The sequence below is a fragment of the Lynx rufus genome, unplaced genomic scaffold (genome assembly GCF_022079265.1).
Source record: "Lynx rufus isolate CCGP_SWC_20201006 ecotype Redwood Valley unplaced genomic scaffold, mLynRuf1.p SCAF_8, whole genome shotgun sequence".
Lineage (NCBI taxonomy): Eukaryota > Metazoa > Chordata > Mammalia > Carnivora > Felidae > Lynx > Lynx rufus.
Window position 1 is genome coordinate 110924873 of NW_025814896.1, and position 20604 is coordinate 110945476.

The 20604-nt window shown below is 37.5% G+C and overlaps 1 long non-coding RNA gene across 1 annotated transcript; it reads left to right on the plus strand.

The window, feature by feature from the left end:
* Positions 1–11689: 11689 nt before the first annotated feature.
* Positions 11690–20433, plus strand: LOC124504150 (uncharacterized). The gene is made up of 3 exons (XR_006960317.1): positions 11690–11858; positions 12525–12618; positions 20205–20433. It is a non-coding gene; the product is annotated as an uncharacterized LOC124504150 (long non-coding RNA).
* Positions 20434–20604: the final 171 nt, after the last annotated feature.

A 20604-nucleotide genomic window follows, 5' to 3' on the forward strand; every position in this document is an offset into this window, starting at 1 on the left:
AAGTTCAGGTAAAAGGAGAAATTATTGATTCACCAAAATTATGGGATCTTCTAATGTTGGCTAGGTAATTTTGTAAAAATGTAATTTTTAAAGGCTTACTTTTTTAGTACTTCATATATTTCCCTCTTACACAAGAGCATGCCATGAAATTCTTCTGTGATGAAGATCCAACTAGTAAAAATTATTTTTAGATTAAACACCTGAACTAGTTAAAATACCACCTAAGAATAGTGTTTAAATGGCATCTTTCATATCTACCTCGTTGTCATTGCTGCCATTTTAATGAAAGCAAATCTTTATGACATCAGAAATGACTGGATGCAATTTCTCTGTTGGTGCTTTTCTCAGGCTTTGTCATTTAAGTTATATTGAACTAAGATGTCACAAATCAGATTGAAAGACTCAGAGTTTTGGTTTTCTTTTGAAAGAACTGCTTAAAATTTATCATCAGTGTTGATAGTGAGTGGATATAGTTCAATTCTGGTTAGTATACGTCTGTGATATTTTCAACCAAGAGCCAAACTGTTACTGAATTTACATGGAAAAAGAGCTCTAAGTACAGTTTTCTTCAGCTTACTTTATTCTTTGAAAGCTATTTCAAGGCTATTAAGTACATAATCATTAATTTTATGTACTCAGAAGTTGCCTTTGTTACTGTTACTTGTCTAGTTATTTATATAATTGCAGTACTTTATGTGTTTGACACTGGGATTCAGGTTGTATAAAAGTAGTAGCTGACCGAAAATTATATGTATATTTTTGTGAAATGTATAAATTCCAGAAGTTCCTTTTAGGGGAAGGTCCAGAAAACATGTCCATCTTTAAAAACAAAGGACAGGTCATTGGTAAATGATTTGAATCATTTTTACTTTCAGCACTGGAAGCTTTTTAATTGGCCGTATCCATCATCTAGCTGGACCTCCATGTCAGTGTAAGGGACACCAGATTGACAAAGTATTTAGCAGATTGCATCAGTTTTGTTTTTGTTTTTCTGTTTTCGTTTTTTTTCTTAATCGGAAAAAAAAAAAAAAAAACACAAAAAAACAAAAACCAAAAAACTAATCTAGGCCAAACAGAGATCCCTAGATTCCACTTACTTATTCTAGCAGTATTCCTGAAGTGGTGCTTAGGGGTCAGAATTTTCTGGATCTTTGCTAGTTAAGCTTTAGATTTGATTTAACTGGGACCACATGGTTGCCATCCCTGTGATGCAAATTAGAAAGTTCATTTTAATTTAGATTAACTTTAATGTCTGCCTGGATTTTTAACAGGCTGTGAACCAGTGAGTGCCTTGTTAATGTAGAATGATTTTCCCTGGTTGTTAGCTCCTTTCTGAAAATGTCTCAGAGAATGGTATTTTAGTTGACTTGTACAGATCTGCTAAGTTCGGTATTATCAGCAGTCAGAAAGCCTTCAGTCTACCATGTACCTCCCTCCCTACTTTCTTCTCATTGTTTGGCTGAAGTTTGCCTCTTGTGAGAAACAAATTCGACCCCCCTCTCCACACACTTTTTTCAATCCAGATTAAGAGGTATTCCCTACATGCATTCCAACTGTATGATCTAATATCTGTTTTTAGGAGGAACCACTTCTTTGTAATCCTGAAATCTGGTTACTTTACGTCCTTCTTAACTTCAGTGTACTAGAGCTGACTCCAGGGCATCATCAGTTTAGATTCCTACTAACTTCTTTTCTCCACCTCCCCCCCACCCCCTCCCCGCAACTGGTGGGCCCTGGACCAGATTGTTTGATCTTCAGGTATTTTTAAATTTAGTTATAATATCAATTAATGTAAATTAATCCAAATGCTAATTTTTGTGGTGCAAGAAGTTTCTTTTGTAAATTCAGGGTATGGATAAGCTAATTAAGATATCTTTATTTGGTGGCTCTAAGTGTATTATTTGTTTTTAAATAAAGTGTACAAATATAGATAATGTGCTATAGGTGTCTCATGAATTGAAATATTTTGGAATCTAGTGGATTTGCAGTTTATTATAAAATACTTTAATACAACTTGATTTTGTTTTTTCCAGTAGGGGTGGGGCAGAAGAGGCATGCAGAGGAATGAAGGAGTATTAGACAAAGTAGATGTGAGTCCAAAGTAATAAGCCAGTCTTAATTATTGATTGTGAGGAAGATAGAGAAATTTATCATTATAGAGTGTGAACCTTTGGAAAGCCAGTAAAATTAAAATACCCCATGAGATTGGATAATTGATACTTTCAGGGACACACATATATTTTTCAAGTGTTTAGTTATATATTTTTTAAAAATGACACACACATATATAAATTTAATGTGTTTTTATTTTTATTTAATTTTTTGTTTGGCTACTTAACAAACATAAGCCCTCCCCTCCCCCTTGCCTTTTCAGATCAACATTAGTTTTCAAGAGCTCTCTCTGCCCACAGCTCACAGTCTCTTTGTTCCAATCTGAAGCCACCATACTATGTGGAATCTGAAAATGTCCTTGAAACTATCTGCCGTTCTCTGATGTTTTTGTATTCTGCTGTAGTGATGAGTTTATATCCTTTAGCACGTGCACATTCTTCAGCAGCGTCAGAAATACCCCTTTTTGTGCCTTTTAATGAGAACTGAGACATTGCTGGAGTAATTTTTGAGTAATCTAGTACAGAAGGCTAGGAAGATGCCAAAAGTTTTTTCATGGATTAACGGGCCCTCTGGGGTGCCCCAGAGTGTTCCTCTGACCTGCATTGGGTTCCCCAAAACCATCACCGAGGTTTTGAGGGGCCCCAGAGATGTTCTGGCACTTAGGATAGTCCCCAGGAACACCTAGGAATCTGGCAGCGCCATGTAACTCAAACACTGTGGCTATGAAGTGCCCCTCCACTTGTTCCTTATTAGTTAACACCTGTTGCTTACAGTGATCGGGATACTCTGATTTTATGGGGAATCACTGTTATGCACCTCTAAAAATTGGAAACCCTGTCTTCTGGAACACTAACTTAGTATAGTTTGTATACTTTCAAAACCACAGAATTCAAAGTTCACCAACCACAAAATGACTCACTTTGCATTTCACTTAGATCCTACAACCCCAAGTCCTTTCTCCATCCTAGTGGTTTAATTAAGGGTAATGGTGGTTTTAGTCAGACTTGAAGAAGGATCTATTTGAGTGAACAAAATCTGCAATATCCTGCTAACAGGAAGGGCCTATTTTGTAGAAAATTCCCTTGTCCTCGATGATTTAGCCATTCACCTTACATTGCAGGCTGGTCCAGATGCTAACTCTGCATTGACTTTCCCTGTGTGCCTCTTTAAAGATATAATTAATCCAGTAATGTAAAGGAGAACCCACCATAAAACATCTGTTAAATAGCACTTGGAGCACTGGAATGAGTATGGCTAATTCATGTGCCAAAGTTTTCTGTGCTCTCATAAACTGCAGTATATATACCAGGTTCCCAATCTCTAACCTCAAACCACAGATATTTTTGAATTACCTCATATAATAGCATCACCAAGTTAAGGGTAATGGTAAGGGAAACCCATCATTTACAAATGAAATTTCCCAAACTGAAAAACTTTCTTTAATTAAACACTGCATGGAATGCAAAAATTTTATGTTTAGTATGAGTTGTAAAAACAAGGAGTTTGTGACTTGTGTAAGATGTGCTGAAATGTTAAAGTACACTGACATCTAGCTATTTTCTGAGTGAAATGGACCAAGGCAGTAGTTTTTCATAAGTAAGATTAACTTACTTAGAGCAAAAGAAATCTCATCAGAAACTTTACTTTGGGTGCTGGCTAACTTGGGTGAGAGTGTGGGGGAAAACTACCGTACCAAGAAGGAAAAGCCACCAGCCCTGCCATCTGGACCCACCACCCATTGGCTCCCTTTTTTCTTTAAATGACTTGGAACGATGACCTCTGAGATCTTTTGACCTCTAAAAGTGAATAGTTCCAATTCTGCCTTGTCATTGCTCCCTGTTACCTAAATGAAAGATTTTTAGGAAGTACATCAAAAGTATTCTAGAGCTCCCAGGTAAAGTGTCAGCATAGCTTTTATTATATTTTAGGAAGCCATATTAACATAGACCCAAGTATGTTGTGCCACTTGTATATGTCAGAATGACGACCAGAAATGTAAAAATGTTCTCATGAGGCCAAGTGATAATCCCATGAAAAGATCAGAAAGTCATTTTTGTAGGATGAGTTGTTTTGAGTGATTTTACTATGCTTTCAAAACCATTTAAAAATATATTTGCATGTTTCTCTACAGACTTTTGAGCCCATATATTTCAGAATATCCTGTTGGTGGAATAATTTTATTCAGTGTGTATTTTAGAAAAAGAATTCAATGGTCTCACATCTTTTGACAGTTATTAATGATCAAACTCCTGACACTCCCTCCCCTTTTCCTCCCCTCCCCGCTGGAACTCATTGGTATGTAGACCAGTAGCATATGTCTCCATGTTTTGGCTGCCTGGAAAAACAGCATGTTGTATAGTTTGCAGATAAACATGGAGCCTTGTATATTTGATACATGTCAAAATGATTGTGAATATCATGTAAATAATGTTAATTAGCAGTGTCCCCTCAGCTAACAACATTAAGGTTAGATTCTGCCAATTACCATTCAGGAGTTTTGAAAGTATGCACATTGAGCTAAAATACCACTTAATTCATTTAAATGGAAACTTTATTTTTCAGTGAAACAGTACGTGTTCAGTTTCCTTGTAGATCTCAGGGTCAGAAGAAATCAGGCTTTCTCCCAACTCTAAAACATTCAGGCTTTCTTTTATTCATTTTGGTCAGCCTTTTAAATAAGCAAGACAATAAACTCCTATTTCTCATATCCTACTATACTTGGGAATACAAATCTAATGATTCCAATTAAGAAAAAATAAACCCTGCAAGCAGGCTTCCCCCCACCCTCCCTCCCCGTCTTTAGGAACATCATTGCTTTCTGGAGGAGAAATTATTTTACTTCAGAAAATGAAGGTGAGAGATCCATGCAGTTTTGTCTCCTTGATATATGCAAGTTATGTACAGCTTGCCTCTGCAGAAAAACACAAATTTTATTTTGTATGATTTTTAAAAGTTATTTTGGAAGTACAAAAATCAGCAAGGAAGATGTGATAAGTTTATTTTATATACTGTCTTTCAAAATCTTAGATTTTTTGTGTTGCATGGGAAGCATGTAGTGATGAATTTTATTATGAATGCCTTGTTTCTACCCCATCCTCAACTCACATTTTACATATCATGTATTGCTCAGTGTCACGTAACTAAAACAGGTAAATGATTGCTTCAGTCTCTATAAGCTCTTTGTTTTTCTTATACTCTGCTTAGCACCTCTCCTGGTGCCTTCCCATATAAAAAGTACTCAAATACTATCTGTGGGTTGAGAAATTAGAAAGCACATTTTCAAAACTCTAAATCTATCCAGATCTTCAAAAACAAATAAATCATCCCTGCAGGTTCCTAGCCGATCGCAGATATATTTAGATCTGTGAGGCTGATCCTAAGATTGAGGTCTGTACCCTAACTGAGGAGGAATTTGGATCTCACCTGGAAGGTGGCAGCAGAATGGCCAAGACACCACCCTCCTGCACACTTCCAGTCCTGCCTATGTGGGAATTAAGCAGAGCATGTGGGGGACAAGGACATGTGTCTGAACACTGTTAATGGTGCATCTTCTTTCCCTAACCTCTCTAGCACCAACCCACTGGCCTTTGATCTCTTGTGGGGCAGCTCCTCCAGTCTGGAACTTAAACCTGCCGGGACTGTCTTGGGCCCAGGCCAGATCCACCACCCTTTCCTTGCAACCCTCAGACAGTCCAGCTATTCCTAACTGGCTGTTTTTTTCCCCAAAGAAGTAGGAAGTACCTCCCAGTAGAAGATTGTCAAGAAAGGCATTCCTCTGGGGGAACTTGCCTTGGATTTGAAGAATCTAGGACAAATCCCTCGGGATGTTTTCAGGGCTGCTTTTTGCCTAGAAGATTTGATGGTAATTATCTAAATGTTTATTAACTCTCCTGGGACCGAGCTCTGTGTTGTCTTGCTTTGCAGCTACCATTCCACCAAGGCCCAAGTGGCTTGCAGCCTTGAGCTGAAAAGCTGAATTGCTTCAGGAGCAAAATAGTCAACAAGTTAGAGACAGACTATATTTTAACAATCAAATGACTTTTAAATAATTAAGAGAATCATCAGAAGAGTAGTGAATTGAATTTTTCACATTTCCATTTCTAAAGGTTTATTATAAATAAAATTGAGTGTGAAATGTTCAATTAAATCTCAAAATAATGTTAAATCTATATATTATGTAAGAACTATTAGCTCTTCAAATTATTAAAAGAGGATTATTTTAAGATCAATCCAGGACAAAGGAAAGAACAGGATTTTGACCTGGACACAGGACATTGTCGGTGAAACTTTAGTGAGACTAACTCTTATGAATTGGTTTCTCATCTATGAAAAGGGGATTATACATCTGCCTGATAGATTGGTTTGAGAAAAGAGATAAAAACACCTGATAAAATGTTGGGCAGTCTTAATAAGCATCCAACAAATAATTATTCACACCCTGAGTTCAGACTTCTTGTCCATGTAATTCTGTCACACTCCTGGTAACTTCTAGAATATCAGAGTTTTAGGAGAAATGAGGTTAAAATGAACATTGAGTAGCCCTAAAGAAGTTACTCCTAAAATATTACTTTCCTCAATATTTGAGTGCCTGCTGTGTGTCAATCAGTTCGAGGTGCTGACATTCAGCAGTAGACAAAGCCCTTTACGTGATACAGCTTACGTTCCAGTTGGGAGGAACAAATAATATCAATAAAAAATATCGAATATTGGTGATAAGTGCTAAAAGGAAAGGAGATGGGTGTTTCACAGATGTAAATAGGGGTACAATTTAAATTACTGCAATTAACTAAAAGAGAAACAAGGGGCATGTGGCTGGCTCAGTTGGAAGAGCATGCGACTCTTGATCTCGAGGTCATGAGTTCGAGCCCCATGTTGGCTGTAGAGATTACTTAATTAAAAAAAAAAAGCAACAAGTGAAGTAATGAAGAGACATAATGGCAGAACTCATATCCCACCATACCACTCCACTCCCACCCCATTTTGTAACAGCCTGATCTATGTATCCCTATATTTGTTCATCCAGATAGGTGTACACAAATACTACACAGGGTTTTGTCTTACTCTACATGTTCTCTGCAACTTGCTTTTAAAATTTAATGTGTATTTTGAGCACCTTCAAGTCCATACATAGACTTCTTTTAAATTCCTTAATCTACACACACACACTCTCGTGTAAATGAAATGAGATTTTTTTTTGGTGCGTCTGTTTGCTGTAAATAAGTGGGATAACACATACCCTCTGCATCTTTTCTCATCCAAAAATGTGTGATGGAAATCCCTCCAAGTCTGTCTCATAGCTGTTATTTCATTCTTCTGAGTGCTGTATAATACTCTATGATGATGACTTAAACTTCTTCTCTAATTAATGGACATTTACTTTGCTACCGGATTTTCACTATTATGGTAACTAGGCCTGTGCACATACTCATGACCATGATGGTGTCACTTCTGTGAAGTAGATTGCCTGCAGTAGGATTGCTGGTTGACAGCTACATAGATTTAAATTTTTTAAATAACTATTGACAGATTATTTCCCAAAAAGGCTGGAGCAATTTATATCTTCATCAGTAAATGTACAGTATAAAAATTACCCATGCCCTTCATCCCCACTTGGGATGTTGTATCATTTTAAAAAAAATAGAAGAAAAAAAAAGACTGGTGGTGTGTATAATGATTTCTCAGTATTACTTTATTTGCATTTTACCTAATTATTGTAAATCTGCATAACTTTTCATATGTTCTTTGGTTATTTGGGTTTCACTCATAATTAAATTACCTTTTGTATTTTCTATTGCTGTATAACCGATTAGCACCAATTTAGCAGCTTAAAGTGATACCTGTTTATTATCTCACAGTTATATGGGTTAGAACTTCAAGCAGGCTTGACTGGGCTCTTTGTTTACTGTCTGATAAGGCTGAAATGAAGGTGGGTGCCAGTCTGAGCTCTTAACTGAAGGATCTGGGGAAGAATTCACTTCCAAGCTCATTCATGTTGTTGGCAGAATCTGAATCCTTAAAACTGTAGGACGGTTGTAGATGGAGGGCTCTGTTTTCTTGCAGGCTGTCAGCCAGAGGTTGATCTCAGCTTTTAGACGTTACTCTCCAGTCCTTGTACATGACCCCTCCCATCTTCCAAGTTAGCAAGGATTTATCAAGATCCTTCTCATGCTTGACTTTCTCTGCTTTTTCTTCTGCTGCAAGCCAGAGAAAACTCTGCTTTTAAAGGACTTATGTACCTAGGGTGAACCCACCCAGATAATTTCTGTATGTTAAGGTCTACTGGTTAGTAACCTTAATTAAGTCTACAGACTCCCTTTGCTCTGTAAATGTAGCATTATCATGGGAGGAACATCAGGGTGAAAGATTATGGGGGCCATCTTAGAATTCTGCCCTACCACAAATCTTCATATTTTTATTTATATCTTTATATTTGTGTCCATGTTTCTATTGTGTTTGCCTTTTTATTTAGTTTGTAGGAGGTTTTTGTATATTACATATATTAAGCCTTCCTACTCTTGGTTGCAAATAGTTTTACCAACTCATTTATAAGTTGTCTATTGACCACTAATATTATTAAGTACTTTTTCCACAGAAAACTTAGCCATTTGGATTTCCCTCTTAAGGTGAATTGCATATTTGTATTTTTTAATTCACATTTAAAATTTTTACTCATTTTTTCATTTACTTGATTTTTTATTAACATTTTGCCCATATGTGCACTGTCTTTTAAAAAAATTTTAAGCACTCTTTCAATCATTATATGTAAATGCTTCATCATATTATTTGCAAATTTTCTCCAAATCTGTCATCATTTACCATATTTATAATACATTTTCCCATTAAAAACTTTATATTAGTATATACTCAAGTATATTAATTTATGAAATGTGAACACTTGTAAATACATAAAAATTTCAAAGTATTCTGTATTGATTAAGGCCTTCACTTCTGGGTGACGTGTGTAGTCTCCTAGAATGTCCTCTACATTTCATTTTTGTTTTTAGTGTTTTTTCACATTGTTTTTACTCCATTTGGAATTTGGTTTTGTATAGAACGCCAGCTATGGACCCAACTCTCCTTTCTTCCACGTGGGTTGCCAGTTGTTCCAGCACTTTTTATTAAATTATCCTTTAACAATGAAATGAAATACCAACTTTGTCATATATTAAATTTTCATATATAATGAGATTTCTCAATATACTGTGCTGTTTCACTTATAGTACTCTTTATATGTGGCAATATCACACTGATTTAATTACAGTGGCTTTATGTATAGTCATACAGTGGCTTCATAAAATGGTCAGGCAGAACTTTTTCCCACCCCACGGTCCTGCATACTGTTCTTTTTACTACCTTTCTTGGCTATTATCAGGCATTTCAAGTTTGTGATCATTTTATCCAATTAGGGGTTGAAATTCCATTAAATTTAAAAATTAATTTGGGGAAATTTGACATATGATATTGTCTTCTGTTTTTATTTTTATTTTTAAATTTGATTTATTTTTGATAGAGAGGGACAGAGCACAAGTGGGGGAGGGGCAGAGAGAGAAGGAGACACAGAATCCAAAGCAGGCTCCAGGCTCCGAGCTGTCAGCACAGAGCCTGATGCGGGGCCAGAACCCACAAATTGTATCATGACCTGAGCCAAAGTCGGACGCTCAGCCGACTGAGCCACCCAGGCTCCCCGCCATATGATATTGTCTTCTAAGAACTAACAAAATTATATCATTTTCTGTTTGCTCAGATCTTGTCTATATCATTAGTATGATTAAGATTTGAGAGTTTTCTTCACTTAAGCCCTGTGTCTTTTTTTTTACTAAATGTAGTCTTGTTCCTTAGTTTTTTGGTCATTATTAAGAACAGATTTTTTTTCCCATTTTCATTTCTAAAGGCTTATTACAAATAAAAAGCCTATTTTTTTTCTGTGTGCTTAAACCTTATATGTAACAAATATATTATATATACTTACTAAATTTTCTCATGAAGTTTTCACTAGTCTCTTGGAACTTTTAGAAATATAATGACGATACAAATATTATGATACACGAAATCACAAAAATAACTCGTTTTTTTTTAATATTTGAAATATTCTTTTCCTCTCTAGAATCTTTAATGTCTAGAAACTCTATTATAGTGTTGAATGGTAATGGTGATAGCCAGCACCTCTGTCACGGATTTTAATTGAAGTAGTTTATTGAGCTGTTTCGAATATTCATGTTGCTATTTGGTAAATAATCTTATCTAAACAAATTCTTGTTTTACCAAGACGTTTTATCAGAAAATGCTGCTGAATTTTGTCAAATGCCTTTTCAGCCTTTTTTGATGTGGTTTTGTGTTAGTCTTCTTTAATCTGTTGACTACTTAGATTACATTGGAGCTGCTGATATTAAGCCACTCTTGTCTCCTTGGAATAAAACCTACTTGGTCATAATGTGTTATTCTTTTTTTTTTTTTATAAATCAGTATTCCAGTTGCTAATATTTTATTTAGAATTTCAGCATGCATATTCATACATGAGATTAGTCTATAGGTTTCTTTAGTGGTCTGTTTTTATTAGGTATAAAAAGTTATGCAGGTTGACAAAATGTGGGACTAATCAGAAGGCTCGCCCACTGTGGGTGAGAATGCAAATTTATTCAAATGTGTTAGAAAATCACTTGGCTGAATCTACTAACGTGAAAATATAAAATCTAGTAATTCTGCTTCTGGGCAAACACCCAATAAAATGCATACATATGTTTACCAAAAGACATGTTCTAGAATGTTTATAGCAACATTATTAGCAATAGCTTCAAACCAGGAACTACCTAAAAGTCCATCTACTATAGCATGGATAAATACATTTTTGTGTTCATACAATGGAATATTATACAGCAACAAGAATGAACAGTTTATAAGCACATGCAATATATGGATGAATCTCAGAAATGTTATGTCGAGCCTTAAAAGGCAGATATAAAAAGAATACTGTGTGTTTGCCTTTTTATAAGTGCAAAAACAGGCAAAACTAATCTGTTAACTGTTAGAAGACAGGAACGTGGTTATCTTCAGTGAGAGATAAGTAGAGGGGGAGGTAGTGTCTGAAAGAGTTTGAGGGGGATTCTGCAGTGCTGGTAACATTTTGTGTCTTTGTCTAGGTGCCTGTTTATGTTCGATTGTTTAGGTCATGGAAACTCATCTACTTTACACTTACATGTACACTTTTCTGTATGTATTTTATACTTGAATAAAATGTTTTTAGAAAGCAATACTTGTTTCATAGAATGAATTGGGGAGATTTCATCTTTTTCTACAGTTTAGAATTGTTTAAGAGGTCTTTGAAATTATATGTTAAAGATTAGATGAAACTTGGCTGAGAGACTTTCGGTCCTGAGGCCTTCTTGTTTAGAGGTAGGATTTTTCATTGCTTTTCTAATACCTTTGGTTCAAAATATTCACTTCTTGAATTAATTCTGATAATTTATATTTTGTAGGAAATACTTCATTTTTTTGTAGGTTTTCACATTTTCTATAGATCTGTGTTTTTATGTTTCTTGTAATTTCTTCAATGTGTGGTATTATGGTTTTTATTCTTTTTATCCAAAGATTATCTATCTGTGTTTCTTAATTTTCAAGGAGTTCAGGAAAAGCAGTACTAATTTTTCACATTCAGTTCCTCTTGGCAAGTTGAAGGGTGAGGAGGAAACAATCAAGGTGGATCAAGAATTTGCTCAGAATCCCATCTGAAGATTCCTGGATCAGAGGAGGTGTGTTACTGAGCTTCTCCATGTCCCTTACCTTTCCTGGAAAAACAGGACACCAATTCTTTTTTCCCCTCTCCCCAAGTCTATTGCTTTACCCAAACATCTCTTTTTTGTGTGTCAGTTGGAAGAGTAGTGTGGCTCCTGATATTATAGTCAGTGGTCTGTTTCCACTAACGTAAACAGTCTTTCTAGGTACAAACATGTGAAACAAATGGCAAGGAATAATTAGGAATCGGCTATGGATATTAGCCACCTTTCTTATCTTATTCCCTTTGTGTTTGGTCATTGTTACTGGGGCCTATTTGCTGTCAATGTACAAAGTACAGCCCTGCCAATTTGCCTTTTGCTTCTGTATCAGCAAGAAATGGAATTAGCTTTTAAGTTTGAGAAAACCCAACAAATAATGGCCTAAAAAATAGGGTTTGTTTCTCTCCTATAAGAAGCCCAGTGTAAGGGAGTTGTTGGCATTAATCCAACTGTTCAAAATGTCAAGAAGGACCCAGGCTCTTTTTATTTCTCTTTGCCCCTTCTGAGAGTATTGGATTTTCATCTATTGTTTGGTCTCAAGATGGCGCCCACAATACCAGTCATATTATCCAAGTTCAAGGCAAGAGGAAGGTAAAAAGGGGGGAAGGGCAGAACTAATTAGGACTTTTCTTTTTTTGACAGCAAAGGAAATCTGCCCAGTGGCCCTCCAGCAGGTTTCTCCATGTATCTCACTGGCCACAACAATGCCTCTCTACCTTTAATGGATGTTGAGAAAGTGAGTATCTCACTGTTCAGCTTCTGTAGTAGGAGATGGCAGTGAGAAGTCAATTTCAAATGGCTTTTGGGTTAGACAACAAATGTTCCCTCTCACAACTACCCCATTGGCCAGGAACCTCTTTAATCACTCATTTCTATTTTGCATTTGCCCTCATTTCTCCTCTCTCACCCTGATTATGAAAAGAAATATATGTGGTTTGTGGATGCTGAGTCCTAATTTTCCAATTCTTGAGAACAGTGCCTCAAATCACCTTCCAAATGAGACATTTGCTTTCTCCATGGGATATTACAGTCATTCTAATCTTGTTTGTTCATTCCCGGTTTTGAATTCACTCACTCTCTGAAGAACCATCAAACAAACCCTGATAAGTAGGCTTCCTTTCACACAAATCCTGAAGAACTCTGTTGTCTTAGATATAGCCTGGAGTTTGTCTCTAAGGTTAGGTTTCATATCAGTTGGTACATAACTCTTCTTGAATTCTTTCTGCTCCAAGAGGATTACCTTTTACATCTTAGAAGAAGTCGGTTTGTTTTCCTAAAGATGCTATAAAAAAAAAAAAAAACCCTTAAGAAATGTCATAAAAAATAAACATCCTTACACATAAATTCTTGGGCCAACCAGTACCAAAAAACCCCCTAAATTTCAACCTTCTGATATAAAAAGTGTACCCCTCCTTTGCTCTTTAAAATTGAAGACCAAATTATGCTTCTGACTAAGTGAAGTAACAGAGATCAGATTTACCGTCCCCCTTTAAGCAATAGAGGGGAAAAAAACCCCAGCAGTTTTCAGACATTGAACAACAGCCAGCACAAGGCAATAATCCCTGAGAGAGAGGAAAACAAATTTCTTGCCTAGAGAGAGTGTCCTAGAGAGAGTGTCCATGATCAGTGCAAGGAGGGGCAACCCAAGCAGAGCTTAGAGATCTCAGAGTTGGGAGTTTGGCAAGTCCAAGATAGTTAGAGTTTGCAGGACAAAATACTACAGGAAAGCTCTGGAGATCTGAACTGGGTCTTCTCCAACTCTTCAGCTGACTATTGGTATGTACAAGCATGTGAGGAAACTATGAGAGGCTGAGGAAAGAGTCACCCAGTATATAGGCAGAACAATCCTCTGGTGTTACACAGGGTTGGGAATAGTTTGTTTCCACCAGGCACAGTGGAATAATATAAAATGTGAGGCATTAGGTAGAGGGCTCAGAAGGATATTATTGTCTTATCACTGTGGAAAAACTCAGCCCTCGGCTTAAGGTTGCTTTGACTCTGTCTTAAAGCTTAAAAGTAAGATCTGGAAAGCTCAAACACACACACACACACACACACACACACACACACACACACACACACCCTGAATATCTAGTTCCCCAAAAGGTAAAATTCAGAATGTTTGGAATCCAATTATCTGGAATGCAAAGAAGCAGGAAAACACAACCCCAAATGAGGAGGGAATGTAATAAATTAAAAATAACCCAGAATGAATACATACAGAATTAGTAAACAATAGCATTTAATTGTTTTTATAACTATGTTGATATGCTAGAAGACAGAGAAGAATCTTTAAAACACTGAAAAGAAAAAACTCTGTAAACTTTCAATTCTATACCCAATAAGAATATCTTTGAAAAACAAAGGCAAAGACACATAAGTGCCAAAAGTATTCATGACTAGCAGATATACTAAAGCAAGTCCTTCAGGCAGGAGGAAATTGATAGCAAATGTAATTGATGCAAGATAATAACATAAAAAATTACTCTTTCTACTTCTTAAATTGCTAAATGACAATTGACAGTTTAAAGCAAAAAATAAGAAGGCGCCTGGGTGGCTCAGTCGTTAAGCATCTGACATAGGCTCAGGTCATAATCTCACGGCTTGTCAGTTTGAGTCCTGCTTTGGGTGAGCCCCACTTCTCTCTGTCTCTCTCTCTCTGTCCCTCATGGGATTCTCTCTCTCTCTCTCTCTCTCTCTCTCTCTCTCTCTCTGGCCCTTGCTCACTTGGCCCCTCTCTCTCTCTCTATTTTAAAAAGTAAAGCAAAAAATAATATACAGAGGGTTATAAAACAAATGTAGAAGGAAACATATGAAAATAATAACACAAAGGCTAGAAGAGGGTAATAGAAATAGACTGCAAGGTTCTTATACTATTTCTGAAGTAGTATAATATAAATTATAGGTGTATACCATTGAATCTAAGGCAACCATTTTAAAAAAGCCAATAAAGGAGACAAAATAGAATAACAGAATAATTCAATTAATCCAAAAGAAGACAGGAAAAGGAAAAGAGGAACAAAGAACAAGTATGACAAATAGAAAACAAATATCAAGATGGTAGATTTACACCCAACGACATAAGTAACATTAAATGTAAATGGTGTAAACACCATAATTAAAAGGCACAACTGACAGATTATATACAAATAATGAGACCTTGCCTACATGAAATGCTGCATACAAGAAATCCACTTTAAATATAAAGATTCAAATAGGTTACAAGTAAAAGGATAGAAAAAGATATGCCATACCAAAAGAAAGCTTAGTGACTATATTAACATCAGACAACATAGATTTCAGAGAAAAGAATATTTCCAGGGATAAAGAGGTTTATTTCATAATGATTAAGAGGTTAATTCATCAAGAGAACATAACAGTCCTGCAAGTGTATGCCCTTAATGGCAGAGCTTCAAAATAAGTGGAGCAAAAGCTAATAGAATGAAGGGAGAAATAGACAAATCTACAATTATAGTTGGGGATTTCAAACGTCTTCTTGGAATAACTAAGAACAAGTAGACAGAAAAGCAATCGGGATATGGAAGACTTGGGTAACAGTACCAACTTAATTAACATTTTATGGAACATTCTACCCAACAACAGCAGAAAACACCTTTTTTTTTTCCCCAAGTGCCAAGAACATTTACTAAGATAGACCATATTCAGAGCCATAAGACAAGTCTTGATAAATTGAAGAGGATCCAAATCATACAAAGTATGTTCACTGACCACAGTAAAATTAAATTAGAAGCCAATAAAAGAAAGGTGTCTGGAAAATCTCCAAATATTTGGAAACCAAATAACACACTTCTAAATAACCAAAGTGTCAAAGGAAAATTAAAAAGTATTTTGCCTGGTGAGGATGTGGAACAAGAAATCTCATTCACTGATGATGGGAATGCAAATGGTACCACTACTTTGGGAGACAGTTTGACAGTTTCTTATAAAACTAGACCTACTCTTAGTATACAATTCAGCAGTCATGCTCCTTGGTTTTTACCCAAATGAGTGGACAGGTTATAATCACACAAAAGCCTGAATAAGGATATTATAGAAGCTTTACTCATAATTGCCAAAACTTAGAAGCAATCAAGATGTCCTTTGGTAAGTGAATGGATAAATAAATAGTGGTACATCCAGAAAATGGAATATTATTCAGCACTAAAAAGAAATGAATTGTTGGGGTGCCTGAGTGGCTCAATCAGTTAAGCGTCCAGCTCTTAGTTTCAGCTCAGGTCATGATCTCATGGTTTGTGAGTTTGAGGCCCGCATTGGGTTCAGTACTGACAGTGAGGAGCCTGCTTGAGATTATCTCTCTCCCTCTCTCCCTCTCTGTCTGCCCCTCCCTGGCTTGCTCTCTCTTTGTTTCTATCAGAAAATTAAAAAATAAACATTAAAAATTTATTTAAAAAAAAAGAAATGAATTGTCAAGCCATGAAAAGACATGGTGGAAACTTAAATGCATATTACTAAGTGAAAGAATGAACCTGAAAAGGCTACCTACTATATGATTCCAATTATATGATAATCTGGAAACTATAGAGATAGTAAAAATATCAGTGTTTTTCAGGGACTTGGGAGAGGGGAGAGATGAATAGACAGCCCAGAAAATTTTTAGGACAGTGAAACTATTTGTATGATACTATAATGGTGGATATATGTCATTATACATGTGTGAACTCTGAGGTAAACTGTGAGCTTTGGGTAATAACGATGTGTCAGAGTAGGCTCATCTATTTTGATAAATGTACCACCTGGCTATGAGATCTTGATAGTGGGGGAGGCTGTGGAGGGTGGGGGGCAGGGAGTATATAAGAAATTTCTATACTTTCTGCTCAATTTTATTGTGAGCCTAAAACTGCTCTAAAAAAAATAAAGTCTATTAAAAATATTGTGAACAAATATTTTGATCTGAATGAAAATGAAAATGCAACAACATTTGTGAGATACAAAATAAAGAGTACTCAGAGGGAAATTTATAGCACTGAACTCCTATATGAGAAAAGAAGAAAGCTTTCAATTAAATGACCTCAGCTTTCACATTAAGACACTAGACAAAGAGGAGTAAAATAAACCCAAAGTTAGTTGAACAAAGGGAATGATGGAAATAAAAGCAGAAATCAGTAACATGTAAAACAGAAAAACAGAAGAGAAAGTCAATGAAAACATAAGCTGTATTTTTGAGAAGATGAATAAAATGGTTATTCTGGCAGGTTCTCCAGGGAGCTCCTACCTGAATAGGTGGAGACAGGGACTTGCAATGCCTTCTCACACCCAAGAAAGATGACAAAAAAGGTCTCTGGGTGATGAGAAATACCCACTACCATCTCTGCGGGTGGCTGATCTTCTAAAATCAAGTAAGATCTGTGTTCTTCAGTGAGGGAAAAACACAGGATTTCTTTTTTCATCCAGGAAACTTGTTCTTATCTAGTCATTTGAGAAGTTTCTATATATGCCTGAAAGTTTGAAAACAATATTTCTTCAAATAATTCTGTATTTCCGACTTCATGGTAGACATCTTTCTCTCATCCTCCCTCTTATTCAGAATTTATAACTTTGAGCTTTCTTCGTATCTTCACTTTATTTTGTTCCATGGCTTTTCAGCTTATTGGCTTTCTGTTTTCTTCTATAGGTAGCAAACCTTAAATAATTGTTTCCCCCCAAAGTATTGGTGCATAATTTTATTGCATTTACTTAAAGTATGTTGTATTTACTTAAATGATTTTTTTTTCTTGAGGCAGATTTGCGTTTAAACCAGCCATTTATCCAATATGTGGGCCCAGACAAGAGATTCTCTGAGAGTCTATTTTTCCCTCTAAGAAATGGTGGCTTCACATCTCTTATCCCACTTAAGTCCTGCAAAGATAGTAGCAGGCATCTGAAAGCCCCTCAGGAGGGCCAGGTTCTCAGCTCTTTCCTATTCCCACCCCAGCAAACCTAGGGTAGCTGCTCACAGTGTCCAGCCTGCTGCAAGAAGCTTTGCTGTGGAGAATTCTGGACCTGGTAACCAAAAGCAACACATTACAAAGACCTCTTGGTTTAAAAACATTCGTAACCTGAATCTTTCCAGGTGATTTATTTAGAAACCTTCTTAGGAAAGGAGTCACACTAAAATAAAACTAATTTTCTCCATTCCTAATTTTCCCCAGAAAATGATGAGATTTATTCAAAAGAATTTATAGGCAATGCCACATTTAGGAGCAAAAATCTAAAACCGCTCCCTTTTAATTCCCCAAGTGTGCTTTTCAAGATGCAGCTTTGCTCTTTAAACTATGGAGATGGATAGATCCCAACTCCCCCATCCCACTGCCGTGACAGATACCACGAATTGATTCTAGTGTCTCTTTCTTTAAGGGCCCTTTGGCCTCAGAGTCTCTCTTCATATGCTCCGTTAGGCAGTCACTCCTACCAGACACCCAGACGAAACCTATGTACCATCCCAGCCCAAAGCTTTCAGGGTATCAACCCAGTGTGGTGAAGGTGGTGTGGTTGCAAACATGTGTATATCTGAAAAGAGAACTCTTTGTTCTGTACTTTACTCTTAGGAAGAAAAAGTTCCCCAACCCCTGGCAGAGCATTTGCAACTGGGAACTGGGACAGGTGACTGGGGTAGGCCTTGGCATTGTTGTGGGTGTGCAAGATCTGGGGCATCTAGAAACCTCTTTGAGGGTGATACTGCGGTAGGAAGGGCTTCCTAGGGCAACTTGAAAAAAACAGCAGCTGTCAAGTGGCCAGCAGGCCCCAGGCAGCCGCAATTACTGCCAGAGCCAGGTGGGCTTGCCACACTGCAACAGGTTTGGCAGGTAAGGACACAAATGGCCCAAGTGGCTTAAGACAGCCTACTACATAGGCTCTCTTGTCCCACGGGACATCAACGTGCATGGCAGGACACCAATACCAGAGGGCAGTGGATTCTCTTTATAAGCTATGGCTCAACCCTAGGGAGGGCCCAGGTGGAAAGTAAGTCCTAGGCATGATGTGGTGAATATAAATCTGCTAGCACAATTGGTGGCACGTTGGGACTTTGTCATTGATGTCTAATGGTTGGTTTTCCTTCTGTCACCGGAATTTCCCTAGGCCTCCTCAGCCTGTGTGTATGAAGGCAATCATAGGAACATAACTGCTCCGTAGTACTGGCTTATCCTCATGGGCATGCTGCAGGACCAAGCATTTCTGGGGTCTTGAGGGTTGTCTCAGATCTTCTCATGAGCAAGCCTGTGGTCCAGCCAAGACACTCTTGGCCGCTGCCCCTGTGGGCATCCCTCCCTCCCCCCTGAGGCTGCCACAGCTCCACCAGCATTTGATGTCCAGGATGGGAGCAGCTCCCAGATGAAAAGGTTGATTTTTCACTTCAGGAGAATGCCCCCTCTCTGCAGAGAGAAACAGGCCTGTGGGTGTTCCAGGCCTTGCATGTAGGTCATAGGAGCTGGAAGGGTCCCCTGTGGTTTCCACACTCTGGTTGTCTCCTGGTTCAATGAGGGTATTCTCTTAGGAGAGAACCAAACTGTACTGCCGCTTTGCCCTTTAGAAATTTCTGTCTGCTCATTTATTTTGCTTGGTGCATATCTTAGACAGTTATTACCACAGTGGTTTGTAGCCTTCGACTTGCCCCTGTTCCCTCTTTGGCTTTCAAATGCCACACACACCCCCGCCTATTGAGGTTGGAAAGAGACTCCCTTTCACTGGGGTTTCAAGGAGAAACCTGCAGACTATTAGGGTAATTGAAAAAAAAATCGATATTGTAATATCAGGATACAGGTTTACAGATGCCTTGGGGATGTCAGGCTAACAACAATTAAATTGATTTGGGGTCTGGTTTTGGTGTTTGCAGTTTCCATGGCTTCCAGACCTTCCCTGTTTCTGTGCCCTGGGCAGCCATGTAAAGGCTCTTTGTTGAGAACCCAGATTCAAATTTGCCATTAACCTGAATACACCCTGCTCACCTCAACTGAGTGTGAAACTAGAGGAGGCACAGAAAGAAGCCATTCAGCTGGGATTGTACTTTTTATAAGAAAGCCTCAGCTGCCAAGCCGAGTTTAGGATTTGCTTACTTGGGCAGCCTCTAGCCTGCAGGCCCCGTTTGTGTAAAAGGGATGGCAGGAATAAAGCTAAGCTCAGTATTTTTCAGTTACAGGAGAAAGAAAAGAAAAGAAAAGAAAAAAGAAAAGAAAAGAGAGGAAGGAAGAAAGGAGGGAGGGGGGAAGGAAGGAAAGAAGGAAAGGAGAAAGAGAAAGAAAAAGCTTGCACTGAAACTGTGGTCTTTCAATCCGATTTGTTTTCCATGTAGATGGTTATTTAAACAACACATTTCTCCTTGGTCAGTCCTTCCTACTGAAAACAGAAGTGGATCCCGGAAGCAGTGCTGTGCCTCTCTGACAGTCATAACAGTCTTCGAAGGCTGCAGCCTGTAAACAAGTAATGTAAGTGTAGCCATCCAGGCAGAAGAAAGTGAAAGTCTTAGCAAGACAGTCATTGGTTTTCTGGGGTGAAACTTCTTTTTTTTTATTTTTTATTTTTTTTATGTTTATTCATTTTTGAGAGAGAGAGACAGAGAGGCAGAGCATGAGCAAGGGATGGGGAGAGAGAGAGGGAGACACAGAATCTGAAGCAGGCTCCAGGCTCTGAGCTGTCAGCACAGAACCTGACGTGGGGCTTAACCCCAGGAACCGTGAGATCACGACCTGAGCTGAAATCAGATGCTTAGCCAACTGAGCCACCCAGG